This window comes from Zootoca vivipara, chromosome Z1 (genome assembly GCF_965207765.1).
Source record: "Zootoca vivipara chromosome Z1, rZooViv2.hap1.1, whole genome shotgun sequence".
NCBI lineage: Eukaryota > Metazoa > Chordata > Lepidosauria > Squamata > Lacertidae > Zootoca > Zootoca vivipara.
Genome location: NC_142583.1, coordinates 23,908,219 through 23,928,924, shown reverse-complemented (window position 1 = coordinate 23,928,924; position 20,706 = coordinate 23,908,219).

Here is a 20,706-nt window from a genome sequence, read left to right as displayed (position 1 = left end):
CCTCCCCTCCTCCACCCACAGCTTGCTCCAAACTTCCCCTCCCCCAACAGCTCTCCCCAAACTCCTCCCTCTCCCAACAGCTTGCTCCAATCCCAAGATCCCATTGTAGCTGTTACCACATGTACAGATCCTTCAGGCAGTGCCAGACTAAGGGGAGAAAGACTTCAAACTATGGCTGGAGTCACAATGACAGGGAGCATGTGAGGGCCTGCCTGGGCTGCCCACTTTCCAGACCCATACACAGCTGAGCCACCTGCTTGCTCAGACTTTAGGCTTGTCTCACTCTGTTGTGCAAGCAAGCAGGTAGGTGGGTGGCAGCAGCAGCAGCAATCACAGAGGTACATGGAAAGGCCCTCCTATTCCCCCCACCTGCTCTCTCGCTTGCTCTGTCAGTCTGCTCACTTCCACCGCTGGCCGGTTATGTTTCTCTAGCTCACTCCACCTGCTGTTGGTCATGCAAAGTGCAGCGTGATGACTGTTTTGTTACAAAAATATTCAAGACTACCTTGGCTAGTCAACACCAAAAAGTTACACAAATGAAATGAGGGTTAGGGTGCTTTTTTTTTTTTAGGGACGCAAAGACATTTTTAATTCATGAATGTAGATGATGAATATTGTGACTATAATAAAGGAAATCTAGATACAGTTGCTACTGGATACAGTCCAGCAGAGTTGCTAATGGGAACACAAACCAAGACATCCATTCCTACTCTAGAGATGAATCTCATTCCAAAGTGGGCTTGACGTGGAAAAAAATGCCTCTTCAGATTACCAACCTAAAAAAAGCCATTAGTGGTTCTATAGTCAGTGCAATTCAGTGTGACAATGCCTACAATTTGAACCAGGAGAAATAGGGAAAGTTTATATTGAGCTTTATGGTGAAAAGACACATAAGACTCCAGTACAAGGGAAAATATAGCAATCCAGATCATATTCTGATGGGCCTGAATGTGGAATACTTAAAAGAAACTTAGGACATTCCTGAGAAGAATGCGCAAGAAGTCCTTGCCAAATGCACTACTTACGTAATTTTTATCATTTGTTTTGAAGATCAGTTTTGAACAAACTAAATTTAAAAAGACAAATTGAGAGGTGTTGGGGTAAATCACAAAAAAGCATTTGGCATCACAACTTCAGAGCAGGGGATCTGCAGAAGCAGACAGTTTTGTTTTGTTTGTTTACTGAAATTTTAATTATTTTTAAATTAAAAATGTGGGGGGTGGGATGGGGACTCAGGGGCCACATAGAGTTACCGTATATCCTAGCACCACACTGGGAACCAAAAGAGTAGTCAGCTTAAAAAAACAACGGGGGGGGGGATCTCAGGGGACACAATCAACCTATCGTGGGGCTGGAAATGGCCTGCAGCCCCCGAGTTTCCCCCATTCACTACAGCAGGGGGAGAGAGAGATGTTCTTATCTAGATTCCTGTCTGGTACATCCTCTAACCCTTCTGTGACACTGTGCTCCATTCTGGCATGCACTTCTGCAATAATTCTGGATGGCTTGCATCACCTGAGATAAAATTGGTGGCAATGTTTACATCCTCTCTGTGTATTATTCAGGCAAACTGTAAGCACTTCTGTACAAGGATTGTCATTACCAGGATCTCAGTGGGGACCCAGAGCGCTGCTGTGCAGTAATCATGGCTGGCTGCCTGGCTGCCAAAAATAAATTGATAAAAGCGGGCAGAACACACACACACACACACACACACACACAGCATTTTATGTTTGAAGATGCACATTTTCTCTGCTTTTGGAACATTAAGCATTGTGTTATTATTCACTATTTTCAATGGATTACTGTAGCTTTCTATTGTTCCTATTGTTCACTGGACTCATTGGTCTGTGTTCCAACAGCGGAATGGTTTATAACTATATATTTATAATAAAGCAGCAAAACTGTCACAGACAGCATAGAAAATTAGTTTGATTCCCCCCCCTCACTGTAGCCTTTTGTTATTTGAAGTTAAAAGTTAATCCTTGCCAAGGAAGGGCAGGATCAGCAGATGGTTAGCACCAGAGTCTAGGTTTCTTGGGCTTGGCTAATTATTGCTAGTGGCCAGTCTAATTTGCTCCAGGTGTAGGTTTTTAATGTGCCTCTTCTTAACAAATGTAGCTTGTTCTCTTCTTGTCCCTTTAGAGTTTCTTTACCAGACTCCCTTTGTTTCCCAGGATGGTATTCTTCTGGGAGTTTAAAACTGCAGAGGAATCGGTAGTATAATTACAGTTGTTTGGTAAGGTCACATCAAATATAAGCTCTTCTGGTAAGGTCACATTAAGGGTGTGTTCACACATGGGGTTTATTGAATTAGTTCCACTGATTATAATGAAGGGCTTCTGTTCTGATTTATGATGTCCCTTTCACACTGTTTTTTTTTAACCACTAGAGCACCATGTTGTGCTAAATGTCATTCACAGTCATGGTGCTTCTGGGCTCCTGTTTTTCTGTCCTCTCTTCAAGTTTCACCTCAATTAGTCTCACCTCCCTTCTTTCAGCATTTGCCTTCTAGCTGCCCTGTTTCCTCCTTTGCTCTGCTGGTACAGATTGATGGTCCCTCCTCATCCCCTTTTGTTTTATCCTTGAACGCCGCCCTCCAAATGTTTCCCCTTATCATTTTCCTGCCATCTCCTTCCTATTTCCCACAGTTTGGTACTTGCCTCCAACTCTTAAATGAGGGGGGGGGAGGAAGAAGTGCATTGCCCTTTCTGCTTGTCTTGCATTTCCCCTCTCACTTTCATAGTGGTCATGGCCTCTGGCATCAGCTGTCTACAAAGCAAAGGTAAAGCTTGCCCCAACTAGGAAGTGGGGAAAAGGCAGCAAGAAAGATCCTGTACAGAAAGGCTGCTTCAGAGCAGGCACCAGGAAAAGTTATAATGGAGAACTTGCAAGTTACTATGGGTTTTCAGCCTTTAAACACACACACACACACACACACACACACACACACACACACTCTTCTGGACGCAAATACATTGGAAATGGGCACTAAACTTGCACTTTATTCCACTGGATTTCTGGAAACAGATTTTACGTCATGTGAAAGCTCTGATATATTGTGGACATTAGCAGCAAGGGAAATAGTGGAGAATTAGTGTGAATGCAGCCTAGGCAAAGTCTTAGTAAAGAAGGCCTTAACAGGTGTATGTGGCATGAAGAGACGTTCAAAAAAATGTAACTTGAGCAGGTCACAATATTGTGGGTTTCAGCACCGTGGAGAGGTCCCAGTTTTACTACAAGCAAATGAAGGATATTGTATCACAGTGATGGCCAAAGTTGGCCCTCCAGCTGTTTTGGGACTACAGTTCCCTTCATCCCTGACCACTGGTCCTGTTAGCTTGGGATGATGGGAGTTGTAGTCCCAAAACAGCTGGAGGGCCAAGTTTGGCCATCATTGTTGTATCAGCAAAAGAGAGACAAGGTCTGTTCTGCAGCAGACCCTGCCTCCCCAGACTAGCTGACTGTAACCTTTGTGACAAGTGCAAGGCCATACTCTGAGGTCATACTTCAGGAAGGAAAGTTGGAAGCCCTTAGTTGAAGCAACTTTGATTACAAAGGAGGGAGGGAATAACTTTTCTTCATCATATTAGAAGTCTGTACCTTTTCTTGTACAGTACAATAAACCAACACTCCAACACTGTGGCTGAATCCTTTATGTTGCCATGGTGTTGTACCGGGTTTTCCTGGGAGGTGATGCTCTCATGCTGTTCCTTAGTGTTGCAGGCTGCCAGACCCTTTTTGCTTTCCCTTGGTAACAGTTGCCAAGACTGCCCAGAACTGTCTCACCCCACAACTAATTATGTTTTTGCTTATAACCTGTTTCCCCCAGGCAAATAGCCTTATGAAATCTATTAAAACCAAAACAGAAAAACCTGAAACATCTCATCACAAAGCATGAGTGTACATACATCACCTGCCACACAAGGAATCACAGGGGTTCTGGGGGTGAAGGAGGCACTCCATCTGGCAAGTTGTTTGTTTGTGTGGCTTCTCATTTGGATTAGAAGATTCCAACTATGCTACACACACACACACACACACACACACAGAGAGAGAGAGAGAGAGAGAGAGAGAGAGAGAGAGAGAGAGAATGGGCATCGATTCACTGAAATCAAGTTGGAAGCTGCTTTTAATAACAGCAATGAGCAGCCCAAACATGGTTCTCTTATAAGGTGGGTGACTGCATATGTGAATCAATTCTTTTCCCCATAAGCAGCAAAAATGTCTTCAGCAGTTGTGTTTGGAAGAGGGGACATTTTCTTGTGATAAGGAACCTCTCTGTGTGTCACAACCTGTAAATCCTTTAACAGCCCAGTTTTTATTCTATTAGCAATGTAGCTTGTTTCCTTCAGTACATGATGTAGAGTGAGCTCTGCAACTACCCTCATTCAGAGCCTACTTGATAAAAATAAAGACACACACCACTAGTAGTGGAAGGCTTGGTGGGACAGAGATGCATAGCTGCCAAGTTATCCCTTTTTTACAGGGATTTTCCCTTATGCTGAATAGGCTTCCTCGCGAGAAAAGCGAAAACTTGGCAGCTATGCAGAGATGCTCCTGGCAGGTGAGTTGCTGCTGCTCACTGGGAGGTGAGGCCAGCACTCACCAGTGGAGCTAATTCAGTGTTCTTGCCATCATCATAGCTGCCAAGTTTTCCCTTTTCTCACGAGGAAGCCTATTCAGCATAAGGGAATTTCCCTTAAAAAAAGGGAGAACTTGGCAGCTATGGCCATCATCATCATCATCATCCCCTGTCAATCTGGTTGGGTTTCCCCAGCCACTCTGGGTTGCTTACAGTCCATATAAAAATGGTAAAACATCAGACATTTAAAATTTCCTGATACACTTGTGCCCACTACCCTCCCGGCTATTAACCTGCTATTGTCCACCACTTTCCTCAATTGTAGTTTCTCCAAAGTGCAATACATTGAACCCACTCCTTGCATATTTCTTCCTTGGTTTAGCTCCAACGCTTTCCCTTCTTCCATTCATGTATTGTGGGTGATATATGCCCTTTGTAACCAAATGAAACATATTTAACACACTTCATGTCTCCGTGTTACTCTTCTCCTTTAGCCTCTAATCATGGTTACTGCCCACAGCAGATCGTCCTCATTTTTAATGAGCAGACAGAAGCAGATCTATTTTCTGTGTGTCATGTCACACGGGCCACAGTAAACAATAGGTAGGGATGGATTTGTTGAATGAACTTTGGAATCTTATTTCACACCAGCAAATTAACACATCACACAGCTAGAAAACTTCCCACTCTCCAAAGAAAATAAACTTAACATTCCTCTTCTGCTGCAAACCTATTGAGAAATTAAGCTTAAGAGTTACTTTACTGTGCAGAAATTATTTTTGGTATGATCCCTTTCCTCACATGGGGATTGCCATAGGCTTTGAGCATGCCCTTTAACATTCCAAGACCCTTAGGCACATATAAGTTTGCTGACACAATGCAGCACATGACATCATTGCTAACAATGTTGATGTTCTCCCCTTGCTATATTTGGGACTCCTCAAAGGCTCACAAGCAAAGAATTGGCACATCTGCCCCAGAAAAGAGAGAGGTCACTGAGTCTCAACATAAGAAAACCAAGATGCCTCCCATTGTAAGTAGTAAATAAGTCCAATAACCTAAGGGTATGGTCAATGCTGCACAATGGAAATAATAATGTTGTCCCACCTTACAGATCTGTTATATAAGACTACTAGGCAAAATATAAGAAGTGTGTTGGAACACTAAAGTTTCATTTATTTATTTGTATTTATTTGTATTTATATACGATTTTCCCAGGCAGACTTCAGAAAATGGTTCATATAATAATATTATTACAAGAATAAGCATGAAATTGTTTTAAAAATTACAAAAGTATGGAAAAGGACAACTGGTTTGTTAAGAAAAAGCTTTTGCTTCTTCTACTCCCCATCCCTCGGGGCAAGAGGGTCCTTCAGACATCTTTGTGGTGACAGTTGGGAAAGGGAGAGGCCACATTGGAACCTGGATGGTGACAGTTTCATAAGCGTCTTTGTTCTTCCCTTCTCTGAGGGCAAGGGAGTCCTTCAGACAATTACTTGCAATTAGCACTGAATCTCATTGTTGAGGGATTGGGTAATTTCGCTATACTCCCTTCCCAGATATGGAGACTTCCATGATCAATCCTGTAGTCCATTACACGAGACCAGTGGATATTGATATTTTCTTTCTCTGTAGCATGAAGGAGCCATCAGGGATTTTCTGCACAGGCATTGGACATAATCCTAGGCAACTTGATGTATAATGTATAAGACCTACAGCTATTTTAGTCATGAAATAATAATTTCTATCAGAAGGGCAGAATGCTGACTTGACCCCAAGATCCAAATATATGTTTCAAAAAAACGAAAGAGAAAATATATGTTTATAGCTAGCAAGCTTGCTTCATTTCTCTTTACCCTTTCTTTTCTTAGGCTGCTGCTCTTAAAAGAAGGGAATTCTATATAATATAAATTGACTTGTTTCCCCACAATAACTTGTCAAGGTTATAAATTAAGACATCCTTCATTGTTTCATAGACTTGATTTTTCATAACTATACCAAATTAGCCAAGTGAGTGTTAGCCTGATTGTGACTCAGCGCAAGTGTTTTCTTGCAAGTAGCCTAAGGTGGCCATTGTCCCACTAATAGTCAGATTTGGTATTTTAAGATGCACTGATTTTATGATATCTGACAGCCTAGTTTATTTGTAGTTAACGTCACGACTGGACGTGTATAATTGAAAAGAGGGAAACAGAAGGGGGGAAGGGTCTGTCAAAGATAAATCTGCCTTCCTAGAGTTACAAAACCTTTAGCCCCCCCCCCAAAAAAAAACTCCAAGGCATGGTTTGTTTTGTCTTAAATTAATTTATTTGTATTGATTTGCTTAATTCACAGGAGATACCAATATGTTATAATACAAAGAAAGGGTACTATTTGATCAAGGGTGATTTGCCCAGAACCTGAACTTGCACCTAACTATAAATAGGTAGAGTGGTAGGTTTGGGATCTGGGAATTGGTTCTGTGGCCTGCTTTGGCTGGGGCTGTGCTCCTAGATTTCAAGTATCCCTAGACATCCCTAGACTTTACCTTGTCACTGGAAGTCCAAATGGTTTTAATGGCACCACATGCCTAGTTCTAGTCCAGTTATGGCTGTTCCAGGATAGGACTAGCCTGACCACAGAATTCCATGCTCTATTAACCTCCTGGTTAGACCATTGCAATGCGCTTTACATGGGACTGCCCTTGAAAACAGTCCAGTTGCCATGCTTCACCTTCAAAGATGAGGCCTGATGCAGTCATTTGCATGACTCACTTGCTCTGCGAGAATGTCAGGTTTGTAAATGAGCACTCCTATGTGGTGGGTGAAAATACTGCACCCTCCTATTCAGGCTCCAGATCATACACTGACACTCTCTGCTCTGCCAGGAGGCCAGGGGAAGGAGACAGCAATCCTCTTGCCTGTTCTGAAGTGGCTGAAGTTGAGGCATACAGGGGAGAGCCCCTTCCTCTGGGTCTAGTTCCCACCAGTCAGCTCCCCCTTTGGTTTCCCCCCACCTCCTGCTTTGGGGGCTGCCAAGCCAAGCCTATCCTGACAGAGCTGGAGGGCTAATGTCAGTCAAGACTTTCAGGGGTATTAGGAGTGGGGGTTGCATATATTCCCCTCCCTGCTTTAGCTCTGCACACAATCACTTGGAAACCAGAATAGGGTACGTGATCAGTTTTGTTGGGCTGGTTCACTTCCTCATTGGATTGTTCGCATAAGGACTGAGAATCTGAGGACTGTTACCTTGGTTAAGCAGACAGGAAAATAGCACCACTGGTGAAGCAGTACCACTGAGGCTGATGACTCATCTAACAACTCACAGTGGCTGAGATATGGTGACCAAGCTCATGAAGAAGAGGAAGACATAATTGGAACCCACTTTCTTGCGTAGTCTGATGTAGGATGCATAAGCCAGTCCTAAAATTAAGGGGTGTGATGGGGACTACGGTGCAATTATGAGAAAAAAGCTTTGTTGAAATCTTTTATTTACTTATGACCTTTTATTTCCTTAACAAAAAAATGCTGGCTTTTGTGTGACCTCTTGCTTTTCATCATAGTATGACTCAGCAAAGTTCCCTCCTGATGTGTACTTTGATTATTAAGGTTACTGTGATATTTGCTCTGCTCCTTTTCTCCAATTGCTTTACTTAAATTCCATTAGGGATCACCCTAATACAATCTGCAGAAAAAGAAAACATGCCAGAATAAAAAAGTAAGGGTGTCCTCTGAAGGACAAGTCTAAGTAATGCCATATATTAATAAGAGAACTCTGCAAAGCTAACAACTCCCCTGCTTGTTACTCATCTTGACTGTCTTCAGGGTAGGATATAATTTCCCTGCTTACTGAAAGTATAATAAATTACACAGTTAAGAGTGGTAGTGGGAGGAGATGCCAATGAATAACTAGGTGTGTCTGTGGAAAGGAGGGGTTCTTGTTTTGGCTTGTGTTTTATCTTGTATTTTATTCTGTGAACCACCCTGAGATCTTTGGATGAAGGGTGGTATATAAATCAAATAAATAAATAAAAAACAATAGGAACCAAATATTTTATTATTATTATTATCCAGGAATCCCTAAGCTTGTCAGAACCATGCACTGATATAAAGTGCACTTTTTGTTGATGCTCCTTCAGGTGGATTCTGTTCCTTTGTAGAACCCACCTGGCTGGTGCTAGTTAGATATCCAGAACAACAACAGTTTCAGACTTCCTTGTTGACAATGCAGTTAGATGATAAGCCACATGTGCAGAAAATTGCTATTTTTCTTAATGTGTCATGCACTGATAGTGCTAAACTTGTGTAATTCCTTTGACTTGTCTGCTGAAGAGATAAATAATTATCAGGAAAAGTTTGAGAAGCACTGTCTTCTTAAAAGTAATGTAACAATAAAAATATATACATTTAAATCAAGGTACAGTCAAGCCTCGGCTCTTGAACGGCTCCATTTTTTAACGATTTGGCTTCCGAACGCCGAAAACCCGGAAGGAAATACTCTGGTTTTGAATGTTTTTCGGAAGCCAAACATCCGATGTGGCTTCCCCTTGAGTGCAGGAAGCTACTGCAACCAATTAGAAGCAGCGATTTGGTTCCCAAATGGGCTTCTGGAATGGATTACGTTGGACAACTGAGGTTTGACTGTATTGGCAAGATGGAGAAACTTTGGGAATGTTTCAGATTTAAGAATTTGTTATTTTGGAGAGCTGAGGGAATCGAAAATAAGAGATCGGATTATCATGGGTAGAAATAATTTTGGATGGTGAAGATGTTTCTTGACTGACTTGACATTGAGTAGAGCTATGCAGTTATGTCAAGCAGTGGAATTAAACTGGCAAAACATCAGAGTAGTAGAGGAGTCAAAGGTGGAAGTGGCTGTGGAAAAGATAAGCAAATACAGTGGTACCTCGGTTTATGAACACAATTGGTTCCGGAAGTCTGTTCATAAACTGAAGCGTTCATAAACTGAAGCGAACTTTCCCATTGAAAGTAATGGAAAGTGGATTAATCCGTTCCAGACGGGTTCCGCGGAGTACTCAACCTGAAGCGTACTTAACCCGAAGCATGGGTGTAATTGGTTCCGGAAGTCTGTTCATAAACTGAAGCGTTCATAAACTGAAGCAAACTTTCCCATTGAAAGTAATAGAAAGTGAATTAATCCATTCCAGATGGGTCTGCGACGTTCATAAACCGAAAATTCATAAACCAAGGTGTTCATAAACAGAGGTTCCACTGTATAAAGATTACTGAGACAGAACTTGGCTGTTAAGATGTGTCCCTGAAAATATACACAATGTTTTAGTTATTTTGTGATCGTACAACAGAAGTGCTATTGAAGTCAAGGGATGTTAATGGTTACAAGGTTGTGGGGGAGGCAACAATTTGATGTGAATTAAATTCTGGAACTGGTTGGATGTCATGATGGAATGTCACTAGTTTCTATTAATGTATTATTGGTGACATTTATATTTTTCCTCCTCAAAGGGTTCTCAGGGCAGTTATCAACATAGAACCAAACCAAACAAAATCTAGTATACATTAACATGACAGTCATAGTAGGCCAAAAATGGTTTGGCAGATCACAACCCTAAATTGTGTGAGCGATGTAAACCAAACCGTATCCCCACCCCAACTTGATGAATAGGTCTTTGCAGTGCTCTTTTTCTAGAAAAAGAGGTGCCGGAACTCACCTTGAACACCTCACTTTTTCTCTTAGCATGGAGATGTGGGAAATGAGTTCAGGTGAGTTCTGGAGCCTTAAAAGAACCAGAGTCTTTGCTTCATCTGTTAAGCCATTAAGCAGCACCTGCAAATATGTTGTCTTGCTATGTGCAATATTTGAGGTCCTAGAGAAAGGCAGAAGGGCCCCACCAGAAAATCTCTCCAATGCTGCTCTCAAGGGCAATGAATCAAGAAACAAGCCATCTCTGATTTGAAAGGCTGCCAGGCACATGGCAGCACACATGGTAGAGAAGAACATCTGACAAAGTGACAGTGAGAGTGGGTGGTCTGGGAATAGTGTGTGGGTGGGTGTGATTACAAAAACAGTAAAATATCAAGCAAAATATGTTAAACAAGGAATTGGGGGGGGGAGGGAAATGGCTCCCAAATATATGGCTGCTTTTGTTGGACTGTTTGGTATCATCAGCCAAGGGCATGATCTGAGGATATATTTTTACACATAGCTATGTGCAATTTAAAATCATAATAATTATATTTGAATAGCCAAACTAGGTGCCTTCAGCATACTTTCTCTGCAGTACATCTTGATCTCCTAGATCAGGCAAGAAACCCCCACGGGTCTAGATGATCATACAGGAAAAGCTGTTTACAGCATAATAAATGTTCCTTTCTTTTTTCCTTCCATTGAGGTTAATCTTCAAAGCTTATTGCACTTCCATTTCTTTTCTTTTTGTAATAAAACCCCCCAACACACATTGATATGTTCAATGACTATTGAGGTGAAGCCCTGATAATTTTATGTGTATGATGTGTTGTCATATATCTATTATTATTAAACTGGAGGGCTCTTGATAGGCAAACATTTCTACAGTTTGGTAGTCAAATTCAGTTACTTTGATTTCCAAGTATCATCTAAGAGAACTGTAATTATCCAGTCATAAACTCTCATCCCTTTAGTTCTCCATTTTTCAGTGGGACTTACTATTCTGAGATGAATGTGAATAGGGCTGTAGCCTAAGACTGCCTTTTGCTAAAAATGCTATTCCTCACACTATGGGCGTGAAGGAAGGAGAATTAATGCCAGATTAGAAGCTTGTAGATATAACAACAACAACAACAACAACAACAACAACAACAGTAATTTATTTATATACCCCACCCATCTGGCTGGGTTTCCCCAGCCACTTTGGGTGGCTCCCAACAGAATATTATAAACACGATAAAACATCAAACATTAAAAACTTCCCTAAACAGGGCTGCCTTCAGATGTCTTATAAAAGTCAGATAGTTGTTGATTTCCTTGACATCTGATGGGAGGGCATTCCACAGGGAGGGTGCCACTACTGAGAAGGCCCTCTGCCTGGTTCCCTGTAACCTCACTTCCTGCAGTGAGGGAACTGGCAAGAGGCCCTTGGAGCTGGACCTCGGTGTCCAGGCTGAACAATGGGGTGAGGCAACAGTAACAGAGAAAGAGTGAATTCAGGCTATATTTTACATGCAACTAATTAAATAACAATATCAACATCAGTTTTTAGCACTTGAAATTCCAGCAATCTCCCTGGACATTTGATGCAAATGGTAATTTGCATGCATCTGTATACAGCTTCTTTGGGATTTGAAGTCTGATTCCTTACTTCATTCACATTACTTATCATCCACTAATCCCTCCCAAGTTTTAAAATTGTTTATATCTCAAAGACCCACTTCCCTGAGCAGATGTACCCTACAAGTTTATTTTTTAAAAAATTTATTTCATAAATTTATACACCACTTGGTTGTGAAAAAACCTCAAAGCCATTTACAAAAAATATGAATAAAAAAATCAAGAACAACGTACAATACTTTAAAATATACAAAAGTTGAAATACTAAAACAAATTAAAATTACCTCAGCAAGCTGAACTCTTGCCACTGTCACAGCCATTGTGTCAAGGACTTTGCTTCTGCTTCTTTGAGGAAAGGAGAAATGACTTCCTACTTGCTTTTAAAAAAAAATCTCATTGCTTCTCAACTCCCCATCTCAAAAGCAGAAGCAGGGTTTCAAACTAATTTAGACAAAGCTTCCATTTTCAATATATCAGTTTTAAAACAGAAGTCAACTGAACTTAAAGAATGTAGTTAATATCACAATGTCTAATACAGAGTTCAGATATTTGGATGTTCAACTTAATTAATCCATTTTAACTTGTATTCATTAAATTACATCCCATTGTTTAAAGAAGTTAAATACTGTATAATTTATGTAAGTGGAATAAACTTCATTTTTCCATGTTAGGAAGGATGGCAACAATACAGATGGTGGTATTCCTTAAGTTCTTGAGTCTTTTTCAGGTACTCCTCATCTCCCTTCATCTGGGTATAATTAGAAATAGGCAAAAAATTATAAACATGTTTGTGTTCCAGAAGAAAAATCCAAGAATGGCAATGAAAAACCACTCTAAACCCTGTTTGGAAGGGTTTGGGAATTTCCACACCTATCATTATACTATGTTACATTTCACTTAAGACAACTTCGCTTTATTCATGGGGTGTCAAATGCATTTTCAGAGCAAAATTTCTATCCCATTCTCCTTTGCTTAATAAAGCTGAAGTATTATTACAGAGCCCTGCAATAATGTGCTTGGCTGATTGATATAATGTTAAAAAGGCAGTCATTTGTGGGTTGAGACACTATTTTGAAATCCTCTTTTATAACTAAATTGGCTAGCTGAAATTGCATGAATCACTGCTTTAACTCATCAGAACTCTGCCTAGGCTAAAGGAAAATGATTTTTGCTTGCTGCAAAAAGCTACTAACTAGTCACATTTCCTCAAAATAAAGTACTACCCTCTGGAAATGACCATCCAAGTAGGACCGGAACCAACAGAAAGCAATGACACCAACTCAGAACTCAGAAGGATACCAAGGTATGCCTTCTTTGTTGTCTTCACTTCCACTAAGTAGGTCTGATAATGAGCTCTCACCAGTGTTCAGTGGCATTCATCTGGAGTTTTCCTCCACTTGTGTTCAAACCATCTCTTAGCTTGTTTAATTGCCTTGAGCTCTGGAACATGAAGTGGGAGGGGGTGCTCATTGTGTCAATGATCTGAACCATTCAGATGTTCTGAATGTTGCCCCATTTATCAGCCAGAGGACTAAGAGAAAAATCCCTTTGGGGCTGAAGAGGAGACTTGCATTAGATGGAGGACATCAGCATCACTTTGTGGTGCAGAGCTGCTCTTTCCACCTCCTGAATGGACTTGAAGATGTGCCACCAATTTCCTGCCAGCAGCATGCCCCAAAATAAGGTGTGGAGTCAGGGGTTGGGGGCTGAGCCAGCCTGGGATCAACCCAGGATCCTGAGCTGGCCCTACTGTCCCCATGTGATGGCATTGGGCTTGTTTCAGGCTGCAATAAGGACCATTACACTCAATAAAGTGTAGTGGCATTTCCGGACAGGCCTAAGAGAAATCTGGGAGGGGGTGGGTTAAAATGTTAAGCTGAGTCACGGGGCGTGCCTTGAGTTTGATTGACAGGCACTTCTAACTTAATGACCGCTCACTTTCTTTTTTGCCCAGTCCATTGGAGAAGCTTCGAATCCCCACCCACCCGCCACTGATTTTAGGCCTTAGCCGACACTGCTTGCCCGATTAGCGGGGCTCGCTGTATTCAGGAGTTCAGTAGGAATTTTTCCACTTGGCTGATTGGCTGTTGCCATGTGGTTTTCGCCTACTGACAAGCAATATGTCACAACTTGTTAGGTTGGCCGTTAGGCTTTGGTTAAATGGTTTTGGAGGGACATGGCCTATAGGCCTATCCCCCAATTATTTGCTCCTTATAGAAGTATTCCGTTAGAGGAATCCTGGGGCTCAGGGACTCTAGTCCATCATCCGGCCTTAAGCAAGGATGGTGTGTCCATTACAGAGCCGAGCCTCGGGGAACACTCCTTGGGGGAAGGAGAGTACTGGGAAACCGTACCTCCAATCCCTTGGGGTGTTTACTTGACTTACCAACCGCGAGGTAAGTCGGAGTTGGTCCTGACACAAATGGTCAGATGGAATTGGTCCTGCTCAACTGAGCAGATGGTATGGTCCTGACCCAGTGGTCAGATGGAAATGGTCCTGTCCCTTAGGGTGGACAGAAGGATTAACCAAAGCCTAAGCCAACACTTGAAATTAATTTGTATTTTAAATAAAGTTGTGGCCAAAAAATTAATGCCAAAAACCAAACCATAATTATTGTGTCCGTTGTGAGTTATTGGGATTTCTTGGGGCCTTGTTACACAATAGCAGTTGCTATAAATGGTTACTTTCTCATATCAATCACTATGGGAAAAAGTGTGGTAAAGTATTGCAAAAGGTACTGGGAAGCAACAAAACTGAGAGCTAAAAAGTTAACCTTTCTAAAATATATTAAGCAGATGAAGCTATATCTGCATTAATCATTTTTATATCGCAATTTCTTTGATGTGGGGAAACATTGTGCTTCTAAAATAGGCATGTGGTCTATTATTTCTTTGTTGAAAGAATCTATTTGTGTTTGTTGTTGTTTAGTCGTTTAGTCGTGTCCGACTCTTCGTGACCCCATGGACCATAGCACACCAGGCACTCCTGTCTTCCACTGCCTCCCGTAGTTTGGTCAAACTCATGTTCGTAGCTTCGAGAACACTGTCCAACCATCTTGTCCTCTGTCGTCCCCTTCTCCTAGTGCCCTCAATCTTTCCCAACATCAGGGTCTTTTCCAAGGATTCTTCTCTTCTCATGAGGTGGCCAAAGTATTGGAGCCTCAGCTTCACGATCTGTCCTTCCAGGGAGCACTCAGGGCTGATTTCCTTAAGAATGGATAGGTTTGATCTTCTAGCAGTCCATGGGACTCTCAAGAGTCTCCTCCAGCACCATAATTCAAAAGCATCAATTCTTCAGCGATCAGCCTTCTTTATGGTCCAGCTCTCACTTCCATACATCACTACTGGGAAAACCATAGCTTTAACTATACGGACCTTTGTCGGCAAGGTGATGTCTCTGCTTTTTAAGATGCTGTCTAGGTTTGTCATTGCTTTTCTCCCAAGAAGCAGGCGTCTTTTAATTTCGTGACTGCTGTCACCATCTGCAGTGATCAAGGAGCCCAAGAAAGTAAAATCTCTCACTGCCTCCATTTCTTCCCCTTCTATTTGCCAGGAGGTGATGGGACCAGTGGCCATGATCTTGGTTTTTTTGATGTTGAGCTTCAGACCATATTTTGCGCTCTCCTCTTTCACCCTCATTAAAAGGTTCTTTAATTCCTCCTCGCTTTCTGCCATCAAGGTTGTGTCATCTGCATATCTGAGGTTGTTGATATTTCTTCCGGCAATCTTAATTCCGGCTTGGGATTCGTCTAGTCCAGCCTTTCGCATGATGAATTCTGCATATAAGTTAAATAAGCAGGGAGACAATATACAACCTTGTCGTACTCCTTTCCCAATTTTGAACCACTCAGTTGTTCCATATCCAGTTCTAACTGTAGCTTCTTGTCCCACATAGAGATTTCTCAGGAGACAGATGAGGTGATCAGGCACTCCCATTTCTTTAAGAACTTGCCATAGTTTGCTGTGGTCGACACAGTCAAAGGCTTTTGCATAGTCAATGAAGCAGAAGTAGACGTTTTTCTGGAACTCTCTAGCTTTCTCCATAATCCAGCGCATGTTTGCTATTTGGTCTCTGGTTCCTCTGCCCTTTCGAAATCCAGCTTGCACTTCTGGGAGTTCTCGGTCCACATACTGCCTAAGCCTGCCTTGTAGAATTTTAAGCATAACCTTGCTAGCGTGTGAAATGAGGGCAATTGTGCGGTAGTTGGAGCATTCTTTGGCACTGCCCTTCTTTGGAATTGGGATGTAGACTGATCTTCTCCAATCCTCTGGCCATTGCTGAGTTTTCCAAACTTGCTGGCATATTGGGTGTAGCACCTTAACAGCATCATCTTTTAAAATTTTAAATAGTTCAGCTGGAATATCATCACTTCCACTGGCCTTGTTATTAGCAGTGCTTTCTAAGGCCCATTTGACTTCACTCTCCAAGATGTCTGGCTCAAGGTCAGCAACCACACTACCTGGGGTGTACGAGACTTCCATATCTTTCTGGTATAATTCCTCTGTGTATTCTTGCCACCTCTTCTTGATGTCTTCTGCTTCTGTTAGGTCCTTACCACTTTTGTCCTTGATTATGGTAATCTTTGTACGAAATGTTCCTTTCATATCTCCAATTTTCTTGAACAGATCTCTGGTTTTCCCCATTCTATTGTTTTCCTCTATTTCTTTGCATTGCTCATTTAAGAAGACCCTCTTGTCTCTCCTTGCTGTTTTTTGGAAATCTGCATTCAGTTTCCTGTATCTTTCCCTATCTCCCTTGCATTTTGCTTGCCTCCTCTCCTCCGCTATTTGTAAGGCCTCGTTGGACAGCCATTTTGCTTTCTTGCATTTCCTTTTCCTTCGGATGGTTTTCGTTGCTGCCTCCTGTATAATGTTACGAGCCTCCATCCATAGTTCTTCAGGCACTCTGTACACCAAATCTAAATCCTTAAACCTGTTCCTCACTTCCACTGTGTATTCATAAGGGATTTGATTCAGATTGTATCTTACTGGCCCAGTGGTTTTTCCTACTTTCTTCAGTTTAAGCTGGAATTTTGCTATAAGAAGCTGATGATCTGAGTTACAGTCAGCTCCAGGTCTTGTTTTTGCTGACTGTATAGAGCTTCTCCATCTTTGGCTGCAGAGAATATAATCAATCTGATTTCGATGCTGCCCATTTGGTGATATCCATGTGTAGAGTCGTCTCTTGTGTTGTTGGAAGAGAGTGTTTGTGATGACCAGCTTGTTCTCTTGACAGAACTCTATTAGCCTTTGCCCTGCTTCATTTTGAACTCCAAGGCCAAACTTGCCAGTTGTTCCTTTTATCTCTTGATTCCCTACTTTAGCATTCCAATCCCCTGTAATGAGAAGAACATCCTTCTTTGGTGTAATTTCTAGAAGGTGTTGTAGGTCTTCATAGAATTGGTCAATTTCACTTTCTTCAGCACCGGTAGTTGGTGCATAAACTTGGATTGCTGTGATGTTAAAAGGTCTGCCTTGGATTCGTATCGAGATCATTCTGTCATTTTTGAGATTGCATCCCATCACAGCTTTTGCCACTCTTTTGTTGACTATGAGGGCCACTCCATTTCTTCTACAGGATTCTTGCCCACAGTAGTAGATATGATAGTCACCCGAACTGAATTCACCCATTCCCTTCCATTTTAGTTCACTGATGCCCAGGATGTCGATATTTATTCTTGTCATCTCATTTTTGACCACATCCAGCTTACCTCTATTCATGGTTCTTACATTCCAGGTTCCTATGCAATATTTTTCTTTACAGCATCGGACTTTCCTTTTTGTTTAACAGAGAGATTAAAATGTAGAAATACAATGGATTTTCACTGACTGCTGGTGGTAAATTTAAGACAGCTCCTTGAGATATAAATCACTCTCTTTTAAATGGGAATAGTAACACACGACTTGTCAACCACATAGTTCTGCATGCACAGGTGGTATCCCAGTGAATGGTCCACTAAGAACTGTCCTTCTATCACTGTCCCTTGGCAGAGTGTGCTGATGCTCTGTGAGGCAAACTGCAGCATGGCCAGCTATTTCACACAGAATATGATCCAGCAGCCTGTTCCTGTCCAAGTACCCAATGTAGTGGGGTCAGAAAACCTTTTTTCTCCAGCCAGAATCCTATATGCACAGAAATGGAAGGAAGGAGAAGTTCCAACCAAGGGAGAATGGATCTTAAAGGTAATGGACTATTTGGAAATGGCAAAATCAACAGCAAGAGTCAGAGAGCAAAATGATGAACTTTTTCATTGTGGAGACTCCTTTTGGACTATTTTAGGAAGTGTTCTAGTCAAATGAAGCTGTAAGCAGGATTTAAAATTTAAGCAGCAGAAGGGAAAGGACGGCAATTGTAATAGAGGAAATAATTATGAGATATAAATGTTTATATGTTTTTTTTAAAAAAAAGGTCCTGATGAAAATTTATCTGCAATTTTCACCTAATAGACATGTGTATGCATGTAATTTGCCTAATATGCATATTTTTGTGTTGCCCCTACTACAATGAATTTTTACATGTTGTTTTCAATCATATATTCATTTTTTCTGCACATTACTTCAAGTATGTGCATTTTTGTACACATTACTTGTCTAGAGAACTGCATTGAAGTGTGAATGTCCAAGGATGGCTGTGTTCCATTTCTCATATAGCTTAGAAAAATGCAGATTAAGTCGACTCACCTTTAAATGTTAACTGAATTGAATTTATCCCATTTTCTCCTTGCTACCCTTCACCCCTCCCTCAGAGGACGCACCAGAAGGACCTCTGGTGACGAACATGGGGAATGTAGGTAGAAGAAACCTAGCATTGCAGTCATTGCAGGTTAGAGAATTGGGATCTGCACACAACAGAGGATGCGACTCCAACATTCAAGGGGCACAAAAGCATTTCAAGCTCAGCATGCCTATGCTTGCCCAGCACTTATATTACACCTGCTTGTTGGATAGATGTTAAAGCCACTGAAATCATTATGGCATGTTGCAGAAGAGTGAGGGACTTGTACATTAAGATGAAGTCATGTCCTCAATTGATTTATTAACCAAGGATCAAACCACATATGAAATTGATCACATAGCTCATGCATGCATGCAAGCTTTTTTCTTCCAGTTGTGAGGAATGGGGCCTGATCCAGACTGAGACCCTGTTGTGAAGGTAGGGGACTTTAACTGCAGTCATGAGCGTGTCTTCAGTTTGCAAGGTCCTCAACTAGAGCTTCAGTGAACCCCAATTAAAGTTGAGGGGCAAGTGGCCCACAATCCGAATCAGAACCATTCTGGGAGACAAATAGTAAGCCCTTGCACTCAATGTCAATTTCTATGACAAGTATCACATATGGCTTCGTGCTGAGCTGGCTCCATTTCCGTATTTGGCTCTAAAAACAAATGACCTTCAGCATCAAAGATCAATGCAGACAATGAAACTATTGTATAAAAATACATGAGAAAGAATTACAGGAAGCATGCATATATTAAAAGCTAAATTGTAAGGTATCAACATACTGTATGAAGTATGACTGTTAATATTTTAATCTGTCAGTCAGTCACTGAAGGCTCCTTTGTATTATACCTGTGGATTACCCAAGAGAAAACTGAAGAACTGACAGCCAGAGAGATGGCTGAAGTGTAGATAAATGGTTGAATTTATCAGATCAGGCTTGATATTTTAAATGTTTACTTGTGAAGAAACCTCCCCCTCCACAAAACTGTTGCTGTGGCTCAAATGGCACAAAAGACAATAGATAAAAAGGAAGAGCGTAATGTCATTATTTCTAAAAGTCTCTCTTTATAACTCAAAGTGAAGTCCTGCCTGAAAACTCGCTAGCAAGTTGAATTTTGACAGATAAATTAGCATATATCATAGGCCACCATTAGAATGTTATACACTTGGGCATAACCTTTTTCCTTGCTAGGAGGGTGGCCACCTTTTTGCTGTCTTTGCTCTTGGTTTTTTTTGACACAGGCATTAAGCAGCCAAAGCTTTTCTTGACATGTAGGTAAGCAGTGAAAAAAGACTCACCATGGCTCAGATGGTATAGTTGGATGGAGATTCTTACCTGACCTCTTGACAGGTTAGTTGCTGGTGCTTTGGGGGTGTGCAAAGTGCCAGTGAATTTGGAGTAATGCAAATGCCACTGGCTGAGCCAATCTGGCACTCCTCCTGGTGCTCGCACTGTGGCACCCCCACCCCCGCCACCTCACCCCTCCTGCTACGCAGCAATGACTCACCTGCTGGAAGGTCAGGTAAGCATCTCTGCCCCACTACAGTTTCTGCTACTGATTGATAGCCGTCTCCTCCATGAATCTGTAAAAGCGCTCTTTAGCATGAGGGAAGATAAGGTTTAGAAGGGCAGGTTCACCATCCCACTGCCTTGTGCTCATCAATGCTCCCTGCACTGCTCCTTTTACATGCAAACAGAGCGGACACATGGAAAGAGACACGTGTCTGTCGCCGTCTCATCTCGTTTGGCTCTAAATAGGTTTTGATCTCAAAGCTTGTCAATGAAGCACAAGCTACAGGCTTTATAATCAAAAAGAGTTGTTGGTTTTTTTTAAAAAAAAACGAAACCCGCAACCTCTCTATTTTTAGCTACATTTGTACTTCATTCTATAATCAGTCCCTTTAGCCTCTGTGGTAACCCACAAGATTCTCGCTTGGGAGACAGACTGTTTCGAAGTCTGCCTGCCAGTGTAATACTTTTTTCTTTTCTTTTTAGATTTTTTAAAATAATAATAATAATAAAACCTACTTAAAGTCTCCAGGTGCTTTGGTAGCAAAGGGATCAAAGTCAAAGTTTGTATTCATAGCACCAAGCTTTTCTTCTCTTTCCTTATTTGTGTCTATACAATATTATTCGCTG